The sequence below is a fragment of the Bacillus rossius genome, chromosome 18, assembly GCF_032445375.1.
Source record: "Bacillus rossius redtenbacheri isolate Brsri chromosome 18, Brsri_v3, whole genome shotgun sequence".
NCBI classification, from domain to species: Eukaryota; Metazoa; Arthropoda; class Insecta; order Phasmatodea; family Bacillidae; genus Bacillus; species Bacillus rossius.
In genome coordinates this window covers 14,172,384-14,185,981 of record NC_086345.1, presented here as the reverse complement: position 1 = coordinate 14,185,981, position 13,598 = coordinate 14,172,384, and the positions used below count along the sequence as shown (strand labels likewise).

At 40.3% G+C, this 13,598-nt stretch overlaps 1 protein-coding gene across 9 annotated transcripts in view; it reads right to left on the bottom strand.

Moving 5' to 3' along the window:
- Positions 1–13,598, bottom strand: part of LOC134541133 (disco-interacting protein 2) — a 473,542-nt gene that overhangs the window by 113,020 nt on the left and 346,924 nt on the right. The window contains exon 1 of one of the 9 annotated variants that reach the window (XM_063384329.1): positions 13,087–13,204. The exons of the other annotated variants lie outside the window; for them this stretch is intronic. The gene's annotated coding sequence lies outside the window, so the exon portion shown is untranslated. Of the gene's footprint in view, positions 1–13,086; positions 13,205–13,598 lie in introns of those variants that run through there. 9 annotated transcript variants of the gene reach the window in all.

Below are 13,598 nucleotides of genomic sequence, written 5' to 3'. Positions count from 1 at the left end.
GATGACTTTCAGGATAGTCTACACAGTCCTCTGTACACTCGGGCAAATAACGCCAGTTCGTTGGGTGCTGACGTGAGAGTCGTCTCAACTGGTTTGCCCCGTGATTCGTTACTTCTTCGGTTGAGGGTTTCTCACTGGCCCAGAGTCGCCCAGACGAACAGTGAGCCAATAGCAAAAACCGCTTAAAGGTATATGTATATGAATTTCAGACTATCGCGAAATGAATCTGCGAATGTTTCCTGTCTCGTAACTATTATGTTATTCTTGATGTAAGTTTTTGGACGTACGCCATTGCTAAGAACTTTTTCTGTTGAAGAAAAACTAATAAATAAAATAAATAACCATAAATGACCATATTCCTGTTTCGGAATATTTTGTGGTGTTCATATCCTTGTTGACAACAGCAATTGTTTGCTTAATTTTGTGCGTTTTTTGTCTTTTTTAGGTATTTTTATTTATTTATTTTATTTATTAGTTTTTCTTCAACAGAAAAAAGTTCTTAGCAATGGCGTACGTCCAAAAACTTACATCAAGTCATGCACTCCCATTGCACAAATCTTTTAAAGATAACATATTATGTTATTACACTGACCGAACCTAACCAAACATTTTACTTCGGTAAACTTTCCGGGAGTTTTCGGGTTGCGGTTGCGGCTTTCGTTCCTGTGAACCGCGTGTGGGCTGTTCCGTTTCCCCACGTCACGTCGGTTGCCATGGAAACCGCGCGTCCGGCCGTATCTCACAGAGCTACTTCCACTTCCGGAAGCGAGTGGGAGTCTGAAACACGCACGCCAACTCGCAAAAAAAAAAAAAAAAAAAAAAAAAAACCAGCGGTCATCACGAACGGTACACACTCACACTCATGCCCTTTAACGGGCAGAGACAGGTACAGAAAGACGCCATATTGGTTCCAATTTTTTTTTAGGCTGTGACAATTTTCTATTGTCTATTTCATAAATTTAGCTTCGGTGTGAAAATAATATAATATACGGCATGCTTGTTAAATATGACCATCTGCAACAAATAGTTTTTACCCCGAAAAATCATTAAGTATTTATATTATTTTTTGGGGAATGAATACACAGTAATAAAATCTGTCAGTAAATATACACTATGTTGCTATATTTGGCAATATCCTAAGGGAATATAAGTATCTGGTTCGAAGTCATTATTTTATATTTACGTTTGACACGGAAAACTTTTAGTTTATTTTAGTGGTCGAACTTCAACAAAATAAAAATATGTACAGTGCATGTTTTTCTCAAAATTAGCTAGCTGGCAAATTTGAATTTTTAACATTTTTGTGTAGTACGGATAAGGAGAATCAAACTGGAAATCGTTCAGTTAAAAGGCAATGCTGGTTTCTGCTGCGTAGTATGGCTTAAACTTATTTCCGAAATATTTGTGTAATTATTTTAGCTATTTTAAAATCATAAAAAAAATTACAAGGATTTAAAAAAAAGGATAAGTAAATTAAAATTAATGGTTCGAGAATTATAATTTTCTTTTGTTTAATCTACATGTGAACATACAACCTATTTTTTATAAATAAAAACAAAATGTGAGCATAATATCAACAAAGTTATCAGCGCTAAACTTCGTGAATATTTTGTCATTTAAAAAATAAATAGCTCGCAGTCTAGATTTGCATTGGATATTGTGCTGACGCTGATTAAACTCATATTTAGAGACCCGTGGATTTCGCGGATTCATTTCGTGTTATGCTAAAAATCAAATAATTATACCTTAGTGCTGCTTCTGCCATTGGTTCTCTGTTAATCTGGAGGACTGAAGGCCAATTAGAGACCCTCACTCATAAAAATGTCGAATCACAGGCCACCCAGTCGAGACGACACACAAGTCAACAGCCAATGAACAGTTGGCATTTGCCCGAGTGTGTAGAGGATACTGGAGTCTATCCTGGAGGTCATTGAATCCGCGAAATTAACGGGTCTCAACTATTTCTAAAAAAAAAAAAAAAAAAAGGGGGGGGGGGGTTCTGTAAAGTCGGTTACGGACGATAATTTTACGTGAAACGTCATAAGAAAACATTGATGTCAATTTGCATACTGTTTAAATTTCAAATATTATTTACAGTTGTTTGCAAATTCAATTTAAATAATTTGTTCAAATATAATCACGAACAATTAATTAAAAAGCCCGCATTAACCTGTTTGATATTACAGAAGATTTTCTCGCACGGTTGTTGGCCGGGTCTCGCACGCTCGGCTCAGGCAGAACGTGAAAACTGAGTCATGCTTTTTAGTGCGTGCAGCCGGCGTTCGTCGGATTTATAAGACGTTATCACGTCAAAAAACCTTTGCGACTTCGGTCAATAGCCATCCAATTGTAAAAAAAATATTGGTTGTCTGTAAAGTCGGTTTACGGACGATAGTTCAACGTGACAACGTCATAGCAAAACATTGATGAAATGATTGCATACTTTTATTAATAAAATTGAATTATTTTTATTGAATCATCACTATTTTGTATGGATACAAAGAAGGAGTGAAATGAAATCTACAATTGAATTGATAAATTTACTTTTATTTGCACTCATTAATTAAAATATGTATATTACTTTAACGAAGAGATTATTTTAACTATAACTTTTATACATGTTTGCTATTTAACTTTTTCCAATCTATGTTATTCTCTTAAGAATAGGACGATGATAGGAAAAGTAGGAAACGAATGGGAGTGTTTTCAAGTTTAATGTCCCTCGAAAAAGTCAAATCGATGGTTGTTCCAATCGAGTGGAAGAGAGATAGATGCGGCGCAAGCGTACAATGAAAGTAACGGGACACAGCGTAACGGGGCAATGTGCGTGTGGCCGGCAGGGCCACATTTTTACTTGTAATTTATTTTTGTTGCTGGTCTCTAGTTTTATATGGTTTTTATTTCACGTATTTTTACGCCTTTTTTAATTAATGTTAATTTATCTGTAAATTTTTTTAATTATATTTGTTTCTGTTAATTAGTTATACGCCGTTTGGTAGCTATCGATTATGAGTTTAAGAACATCGATTGTGTTTCACGTAATTACCACTTGGCGAGCGCCCGGCGGTTGGCTGATGACGTCAGACATTCGGCTTGCCGGGAAGAAAAAATCAGCTGGGCCGGAGAGAGAGTGTGCCGAGCGACCGTCGAGGACAGAGCCATGTGACGGCGCGGACTGGTATGCCGGACGGCAACGGGCGACGAAGAGTATTGGGTTGGAGGCTCCACGATGGGTGACAGGGCAAATGGATTGCCCTGTGGTACAGAAGAAATCAAGGTAAAGAGAGGCCGCGATTTTGATTTTTACCCTCGTGGTGCTGCACTGGTTTTTGGCAAACCTAGTGAACTGTGTATTTTCCCATACTAAATTTTATTTGGACGGAACTTTTATTAGCCTGTTTGGTGAAGAGGCCCATTTGTTTCACACGTTGTTCCAGTGTGGGATTTTTTTAAAAAAGGTCGCCCGTTTGCCTGTAGTTGTAATAAAAGTATAAGTTTGGAAGAAACGAACATTTTGCAACTTGTTTTTGAGACTTTGTCATCGGAATTTGCATACGTAAAGTTGGCATTTAGCTAATATATCAGCTTGTGCAGTATTATTAAAAGTATGCGATCGGTATTGGACTACATGCGCAGCCTGATGTTGGTTGGTGCGGCCATTCTACGTTTTTATGAAATCATTGGCAAGTTAATAAAGAAGTAAGACTTTGTTTGAAGTATATGATAAATACTTCTGTGGTAACATAGTTATGTTACGTGAAGAGTTTTTGATACATTTCCCTTAAAAAAATAAGATAATTTTTTTTTTTGGTCATCGTTCACGCCTTTGTGAATTCGTACCTATGGCCCGGCGTGGCATTAGACTCTGGAGTTGGTGAGGAAGGTCAGGAAGCCAGCGCACGCCTAGGATATTAACTTTGTTTTTTTGGCAAGTCTTTAGCAACGAACATCTGAAGAAAGACTAAACCGTTGATTGAGAGTTTAAGAACTTTATTTAAATAATTTGTTTGTACTTCAGTATTATTTTTGTAGATTTTTTATATATTTGTATTGATTGTCTTGTTTGATTTTTGGTATTAGGGCAGTCAGTAAATTTTGATATTTTATAGTGGCCACGCCTCACGCCCTTATATATTTTTATACTTGTTGTTATCAGTATTTATATTTTTACGATTTTTTAAAGGTTATTGTTAGTATCGCAAATGGGGATAAGATGTTGCCATTATTAACGTCAGCTTTTGTAACTAAGCTTGTATGGTTATGTATAGTAAAAATTATTTTTGCAAATTTCTATTTTTTAATAACATACGTCCAAAGTCTGGCCTCTTGTTTGTTTAATGGTTACTCTGCTATTATATCCTTTAAATTTTTTGGCCTGACCCCTGGGCAGTGGTGTGGGGAATTTATATTGTTTAGCTTTTTATGCCTGGTTTTAATATTTATTTTTTCCCTTCGCGCCCAGAGTGAGTCGGGGACGCAACCCCTCTTCCAATTGAGGAGGAAGAAGGGTTACAACCTGCGCCACTCTGCTTGGCAGAGACTTTGGACTTTTGCGATTTTGCTGACTTTTTTGATTTTTTTAATAATGGCAGTTTCTTGGATTTATAAACTTCCCAAAGAACAGGTTTACGCTAATTTGCAAGCAGCGGGAGTAGAGAGTGGTCTGGAGGATGACATTGATACCTTACGCAGGAAATTAAGTACCCACATTAAAGAAGGGAGGAAAAAACCTGTTGAGGAAAATGTGGAGAATTCGGAGATCAGCCAAGTAAATTCATTGAATACTGCTATGCAAAGTAAATTACTTTTCAAAGAACTGGATAGGTTGCCATCTTTATGTTCCGGTGGGCCAAGAGATTTAATAAAGTTTTGCTTGGGAGTAGATAGTTTGAAAACTAATTGTTGTTTACAAAATGAGCAAGAATTGTTAAGGTGTATTTCGACTAAATGTAGCGGGATCGCTAGAGACGTGATTACGTCAGGTATAAATAAGTCTGTTGGATGGTCGGTAGTGAAAGAGAATTTGTGGGAATATTTGTGCCCTAAGAGGGTGAAGGACGATCTAATTAAGGAATTGATTTTCCGTTTTCAACGGGAAAATGAAAGCACCTTAGAATTTATACAGGATATTAGAAATCACGTTAATGTATTTGGTCTGCAGTTAGATGATCACCGTTTTGTAGCGCATTTATTGGCAGACCTAATAGTGTGGAGGAACTCAACACTTGGGCTATCCAGGTAGATAATATTTTTTACGCTAAATGTGAATTCGATAAGTGTAAAGGCAAAATCAATTTTAAACCGGTTTGTTTTAAAACGCCGGGTAATGGAAAATTTGATTAGACTTGTTTTAAGTGTAATAAGGTAGGGCATTTTGCTAAGGATTGCTCGGTTTCGAAGGTTAAGAAATTTGTTTGTGGTTTTTGTGGCAAAAATGGTCATTCAGAAAAAGTTTGCTTTAAAAAGAAGCGGGAGCAAGAACAGCACCAGGAATTATAGTGGTCTTTAGTTTTTGATTTTTTTGTTTTTAAAAGAGAAGGTTTTGTTTAATACGTTTCGGACTTGACTTTGGAGCTTGTTTGTTTGTTTTGGCATACTTAGATCCCGTTTGTTCGGTTTGTGAGTTTAGTTTGTCTTTTCCGTTACTTGTTGGAAAATCCTTCTCTTGTTTTTTTTTTTTTTGAGCGTTGAAATTTTGACTGAGGCTTTGGAGGCAAGTTTTCCTTGTTGCAGGTTTGTTTGTTTGAGTTTGGGCTGGTTTGTTGGATTAGAAGTTTTTGAGAATACTTTGTCTCCAAGTCCAAGGTTTATTTTTGACGTTTTAGTTTTTTAAGGTTGCTGTTTAAATTTTTTTTTTGTTCAAGGCGGAGGTTGTGGCCGGCAGGGCCACATTTTTACTTGTAATTTATTTTTGTTGCTGGTCTCTAGTTTTATATGGTTTTTATTTCACGTATTTTTACGCCTTTTTTAATTAATGTTAATTTATCTGTAAATTTTTTTAATTATATTTGTTTCTGTTAATTAGTTATACGCCGTTTGGTAGCTATCGATTATGAGTTTAAGAACATCGATTGTGTTTCACGTAATTACCACTTGGCGAGCGCCCGGCGGTTGGCTGATGACGTCAGACATTCGGCTTGCCGGGAAGAAAAAATCAGCTGGGCCGGAGAGAGAGTGTGCCGAGCGACCGTCGAGGACAGAGCCATGTGACGGCGCGGACTGGTATGCCGGACGGCAACGGGCGACGAAGAGTATTGGGTTGGAGGCTCCACGATGGGTGACAGGGCAAATGGATTGCCCTGTGGTACAGAAGAAATCAAGGTAAAGAGAGGCCGCGATTTTGATTTTTACCCTCGTGGTGCTGCACTGGTTTTTGGCAAACCTAGTGAACTGTGTATTTTCCCATACTAAATTTTATTTGGACGGAACTTTTATTAGCCTGTTTGGTGAAGAGGCCCATTTGTTTCACACGTTGTTCCAGTGTGGGATTTTTTTAAAAAAGGTCGCCCGTTTGCCTGTAGTTGTAATAAAAGTATAAGTTTGGAAGAAACGAACATTTTGCAACTTGTTTTTGAGACTTTGTCATCGGAATTTGCATACGTAAAGTTGGCATTTAGCTAATATATCAGCTTGTGCAGTATTATTAAAAGTATGCGATCGGTATTGGACTACATGCGCAGCCTGATGTTGGTTGGTGCGGCCATTCTACGTTTTTATGAAATCATTGGCAAGTTAATAAAGAAGTAAGACTTTGTTTGAAGTATATGATAAATACTTCTGTGGTAACATAGTTATGTTACGTGAAGAGTTTTTGATACATTTCCCTTAAAAAAATAAGATAATTTTTTTTTTTGGTCATCGTTCACGCCTTTGTGAATTCGTACCTATGGCCCGGCGTGGCATTAGACTCTGGAGTTGGTGAGGAAGGTCAGGAAGCCAGCGCACGCCTAGGATATTAACTTTGTTTTTTTGGCAAGTCTTTAGCAACGAACATCTGAAGAAAGACTAAACCGTTGATTGAGAGTTTAAGAACTTTATTTAAATAATTTGTTTGTACTTCAGTATTATTTTTGTAGATTTTTTATATATTTGTATTGATTGTCTTGTTTGATTTTTGGTATTAGGGCAGTCAGTAAATTTTGATATTTTATAGTGGCCACGCCTCACGCCCTTATATATTTTTATACTTGTTGTTATCAGTATTTATATTTTTACGATTTTTTAAAGGTTATTGTTAGTATCGCAAATGGGGATAAGATGTTGCCATTATTAACGTCAGCTTTTGTAACTAAGCTTGTATGGTTATGTATAGTAAAAATTATTTTTGCAAATTTCTATTTTTTAATAACATACGTCCAAAGTCTGGCCTCTTGTTTGTTTAATGGTTACTCTGCTATTATATCCTTTAAATTTTTTTGCCTGACCCCTGGGCAGTGGTGTGGGGAATTTATATTGTTTAGCTTTTTATGCCTGGTTTTAATATTTATTTTTTCCCTTCGCGCCCAGAGTGAGTCGGGGACGCAACCCCTCTTCCAATTGAGGAGGAAGAAGGGTTACATGCGTAAGGGGACACTTTTTCGTGCGCGCAGCCGGCGCTCATCGATTTATTAGACGTTGTCACTTCAAAAATGTATCAAAATCCCTATCCTTATGTAAGTAGGTACTAGCAGAACCCATTTTGCACTGGTACCCAGACGGGGACAGGGAAAGACACGTGTTGCACAACTCCGCAAGTGACTCCTTTGTCGCTCCCGCAGGCGTCTGGACGGGCGTAACTGCGGCTCCCGGGGCGCCTGGCGCCCGCGCAACAACCAGCCTCTTTCAGCGGCGCCATTCCTGGTGCGGGCATTCCCCCCCATCAGGGAGTCCGTCTGACGCCCGCGCTGCGTCACGCAACACCGCAGACCAGTGGCGACGAGTCGCGTGGATCCTGCATCTCGTGTGGCGGTACTGGTATACAGACGTGTTCCTTATAGGCGTGTGTATGTACACGCGTGTACATGTACACGCGTGTGTATGTACAGACGTGTACATGTACAGACGCGTACATGTACAGACGCGTACATGTATATGCGTGTATATGTACAGGTATATTTATTTATAGGCATGTTTACGAACAGACGTGTAAATGTACAGACGCGTACCTATATGTACAGGCGTGTATATGTACAGGATATTTATTTATAGGCATGTTTATGAACGGACGTGTATATGTACAGACGCGTATATGTACATACGCGTATATGTACAGGCATATTTATTAATAGGCATATTTGATTATAGGAATGTTTATTTATGACAAGGCATGTTTATGCACCGGCGAGTTTATTCATCGAAATGTTTACGTATAGGAATGTTTATGTATCGGCATGTTTATGTATCGGCATGTTTATGTACAAGCCTATTTATGTACAAGTGTGTTTACGTACTGGCATGTTTACGTATAGGCTTGTTTACGTAAGACATGTTTACGTTCGTGCATATTTATGCATAAGAATGTTTAAGCATAGGAATGTTTATAAATCGGCGTGTTATGGATCAGCATTGCATGTATCCGCACCGTATGTATCGGCATATTAACGTAAATGCCGGCATGGTATTATCGACGTTATATATTTTTCATTTAAAATGTAGACTTCGCCATTTGCAAACAAAAGCAAGCTTACTTATACATTTCGATAGTATATTGCTACGATTTATGTGGAGAGAAAACTGAGTTCGTAAGGTACTGTCCAATTAAATAGTACAGTTTTTTTTTTATTACAAACGACTACAAGATAAATTTAATTAATGGACTCAATATTTCTGTCCATAGCAGTTAGTCTCACACTGGTCATTGAAACAGTATAACTCTCCACTGGAGCTTGGCTCGACAGTGGCTTGCTCTTCTGTCCGCTTCCTTCGCACACTCACCCACGCCGCGCCGCAGTACAGTCCCCAACTATCGCTCGCCAGGCCTTCACTCGCAGGTTATCGCCTCCCGATAGGTCCGGTTCGCTCAGCAAGGGCCACTTGCCCTCTCCGCCTCTCGTTGGATCGCACGGGTATCGCCAGTATCACTCCCCGATGGGGGAAACTCTCTCCCCTACCCACAGAACTCTCCGAACCCTCGGAACTCCCGCGGAGGCCGGCGTCGCCGCTTATATGCCCCGTTGCGGTCCTTCTCGAAGGAACCAGAGCAGCTGTGGCGTGTCTCGCCATCCAGGGGCCGACCCCGACGCCCGAAACACACAGAACAGCTACGTCGACCAACGAATCATTCGATTTGCAGAGCTAAAAAGGACGGCCATGATAAAAGCTAAAAAAAAAAAGACCTTTGGGGTAAAAAAAAAAAAAAAACAACTAAACCACGGCTTCGGATCTGATTTTCGAAAATGAATTTTTTATCAAAATACTGCCCATCTGGTTGAAATTCACCAAAACAGTTGATACTATAAAGTTTCCGTTTTGGGCTGCGTGAACTTTGGTTCGCGCCATCCGCCACACATTTCCGTGACATGGTCTATGAGGTTGTCACACATTTCCGTCCCACGACTTCCGTCGCATTCGCGACATCAGTCCCACCAAATGACGCGGGTGTGCCGAATAGCAATAATCCGGCAGGTTGTGCGCAGTCAGCCGCCGACGATTCATCATATTGCCATCCGGGGCAGTAAGCGTGGGCGAGGCCAGAAACCGAAGTTTCTATAACTCTCTAAGTGCAGGGACGTCGGGGATAAGGGGGGGGGGGGAGCAGCAGGGGCGAATCGCCCCCGTGCTGTTATGCATTGGGGAGGGGCGAGAGTAACATTTCGCCCCCTCCTTTTCCCAGAATAAATGTTTGGTCCTAGTAGTATTTTTCTCAACCAGTAGTTACAAACGTTGCATTGGTGATCACATTGATTAGAAAATCAAATTTATGATTGTCAGTATACTGTAAAATGATTGAAAATTCCTAGATCGTATTTTATTTAAATTGTACTACATCTGCTGTCAGAGTAGTATTTAATACATACTACGTCATCAAATTCTTGGAATGGAATATTTAATATTTAGGTTCGGAAACTCTGTAAATAGCACAACTTTGCATCTAAAATTCCAAATTTTTCCGGACCCCCCGCTCTAGGACTGAGGTAAGTGTGATACATCTTTTCGCCCCCCCCCCTCCCCCCTCCCTCATGAAAACGTTCCGACGTCCCTGGCTAAGTGCATGGTAATTCAGGTGCACCCCACACTGGTGAAGAATTATTTGAATCGACCGGCGGGGATGCGTGTCTTGTGGGATAGGTTTGGCACACGGGCCTGTGTGTGCGCTGGTAGGTTGTGTGCGCAGTCAGCGAACGCGGAAAACCCCCAAACTTCCCTGCCTCTCCATTGGAACTTGGCGTTGTCTTGAGAGGACAAGAGTTCGCAGCGCTTCATGGAACCAAACCCCTGCATCCTTCCACCCCTTCGTCGCCTGGTCTCGCCGGGGGCAGACCCACGATCCCACAAAAGTTGCGCGGTTCCTTCGACGAGAGCCAATCACAGGGCGGCACGTTCCTCCCCCGACGACGGGCCGGCGCGCGATGGGAAGAGCTCCAATCAGTGACGTCGAGGGTAACAGAGTAGCACTCCCAGCACGCGTGATCATCAGATTTGAAACACCTTTATTTTTATTTGGTTGGAAATACTGTACTACTCGTTTTTCACCGTGTGCCACAAAGAAATCACGCGAATGGACAAGAAAGATCAATATACAGAAAAACACACACAAAAACACAATCGAAAATCAACCGATGTTGATTGACTTAACACAGAGCATTATGTTACCGTCATCGCTGATACCTTTGAATATATATATATATATATATATATATATATATATATATATATATACTGTATAGAAGTCGCCAGCCCAGGTTAAAATTTCTAATACGGTTTTGAGGTAGTTGGTTAATTCACCGCCGCAATCGCCACCATCTCTAGGGCATCGACTTGTGGTGGTCCCTGGCGGACACGTGTCGAACTCTTCAAACACCCCTTCCCCCTCCCGTTGAACGACCTTGAGCTGCAGTGAATGATGTGTGAGGGGTGCGGGGAATGACAGCGGGCGACAGTGCTGCACTCTAACGTGTAAATAACAACCTAAGACGATACAGGGCGTTACGGCAGCGCACTGCAGCGGTGAAGTTCCCAAGCTGCTCATCATACGCTCCTGAAAAACGTAGAGTAAATTATATCCACTCACGACTTTTATACAGTATATATATTCAAAGCTGATACTGACCAGTACACACTGCTCCCCCGACCGCAACCGAACGACCCGAGACGAGAGCACGCAGGCCCTTGTAAGCACAATAAAGATGGCGCTGGAGCTGCGGAGGAATAACACACTACAGGGGAAGGAGTGGGGATGCGGAGGGGAAATACAACCAGCGGAAGAGGTAGCGGAGAGGGGGAAACGACGAAGGGAGGGGAAGGAATCGCTCAGCTGTACGGCGACGCAAGAAGCATACACTCTAAAAAAAAAATTGTACTTTTAAAAGGGAAATTCTTGAAAACCCTGTTGCCAAGGATATTTCTTGCAAAACTACAAGGCAGAGCCTTGCAAAATCGCACATGGTACAAAGCTCTGCCTTGTTGTTTTACAAGTAATATCCTTGGCAACAGGGTTTACAAGGATTTTCCTTGTAAAATATACAAAAATTTCTTTCAGTGTATGCTTCAATGTGAACGAAATTAGTTCGAAAAAAAATTAACAACCACGAGACAGTTGTAACAAGAACCGAAAGAAAAAGGACCAACAACCTTGGACACCACAGCGACAAACAGACGAATCCAACGATGATAAAAAAAAACAGATATTCTGGACAACACAACAACTGCACAGACGAACACAACAAGCTTCGTTTTTTTTTGTCTTCGAAAGCCTACCGGGTTTTTCTGGGCCGTGATATATATATTTTTTTACTGACTGATTACTTTTATGGATTTCTATGTTCTGTCTATATTCACATACCTAACAATTGACGTTGGCTGATTTTGGCTTGCTTTTCTGTATGATTACGTATCAAAGCACCCAAAAATAACCAGAATCGTAACGTTACGCCAGTTTTTCGCCGCTAGGAAGTCGTAGGACCACCCGACTCAGTCTGCCAAGTTTCGTCACTGCCTGAAAACGACGAGTGTGATGTCTCTGGCAGTTCTGCGTGTGTTTTTTTAGTGCCACTCGTGACACAGTACACACATAAAAAAAAAAAAGGGCTGATTCTCACCAACAACGCGAGGCTGTGATTTTCCGCTGCGTCCTTACTAAGTAAAACACACACACACACACACACACAAGCACAGAACAACTGCCAGAGAAACCACAACCGTAGTTTTCGAGTGACGCCACCAGGCAGAGACTGACTCAGGAGCGGTCGGTCATACAACAGCTCAGAAGCGGGGAAAACTGGTGCTACAAGTACCTGATGCGCAACACTACTATTTCAGTTATTTTTGCAACCCCTTTCCCTCGTATTATAATTAACTTAATTAATATGAAATACCTCACAACAAAAAGACAGCTCTAATAAATTTTAATATAATGTAGATTCAATATTCCATAATATACTATTTTATATTCCATACATATAAATTATAAATATTTTTTATAAATAATACTTACAAAAATAATTAATCATCTATACTATATTAAACTAAAAGTATTATTACCATTGATCGGGGTTTAACTAGTTGAAAGAATCTGGGAAATTTCCGGACCTCTTAGTGAAACGTTATCACCAAGTATGGACCCAAATTCAAGTATTTGCTTGTTTTTAGCATGTTCACCAATTAAGTTAGTTAAATCACCTTATTTTTCGATCGTGACACCTCAACAAAAATTACCTTACTTACATAATGTTTACGCTCCTTTTTTTTTTTTTGACATATAGATTTCTTAGTTTCTTCTTGATAATGTTTTGAACTGCTATAAAAAATTAACCAATTTTCTTCTACTACACTTCCCAAATACACTTCTACCCATCATCTATGCCTACGTAACATGTTATTGATCTTTTAAATTGTACACGTTTTTATATTTTAATAAGACAATAAAGTTAGCGATCTTAAGGGTCCCACCTAGTCAGGGGTGTATCTGTGTCTGCGAGGTGGGATGATAAGCGCGACGCTCGCTGGTGCTTCTAGCGCGGTGTCTCCTCTGGACTGGCGCGCAGTCTTCTCGTCGTGCACAGGATCACTGTGAAATTTGAGCGGTAACCGTAATTACTCTTAAAACATGCGTCTGAGCCATTTTAACTCTTCTAAAAACACAGTTTAAAAACATAATCCAAAATCAAAATTACTTTCCAGACCTCAACGAATTCCTAAATGCTTTTTGAAAACAGACCTCACTCGGATATCTCGAGTAGTTTTGAAATCGCGTTGTTTTTCCTGAAGCTCTGCGCACCGTGTGTGTGCCCGGGTAGGCGGGGGCCTTAAATGCGTCATCTTTTGATAACTTTTCTGAGGAAGGAACACCGGACAGGCCGCTATTCTGTGGACGATAAAAGGTTTGGTGGGGGGTAGGGAAGGGAAGAATCCCACACCACTCCCCTCAGATCCCCAGAAACAGGGCTATCAAAAAATGTATT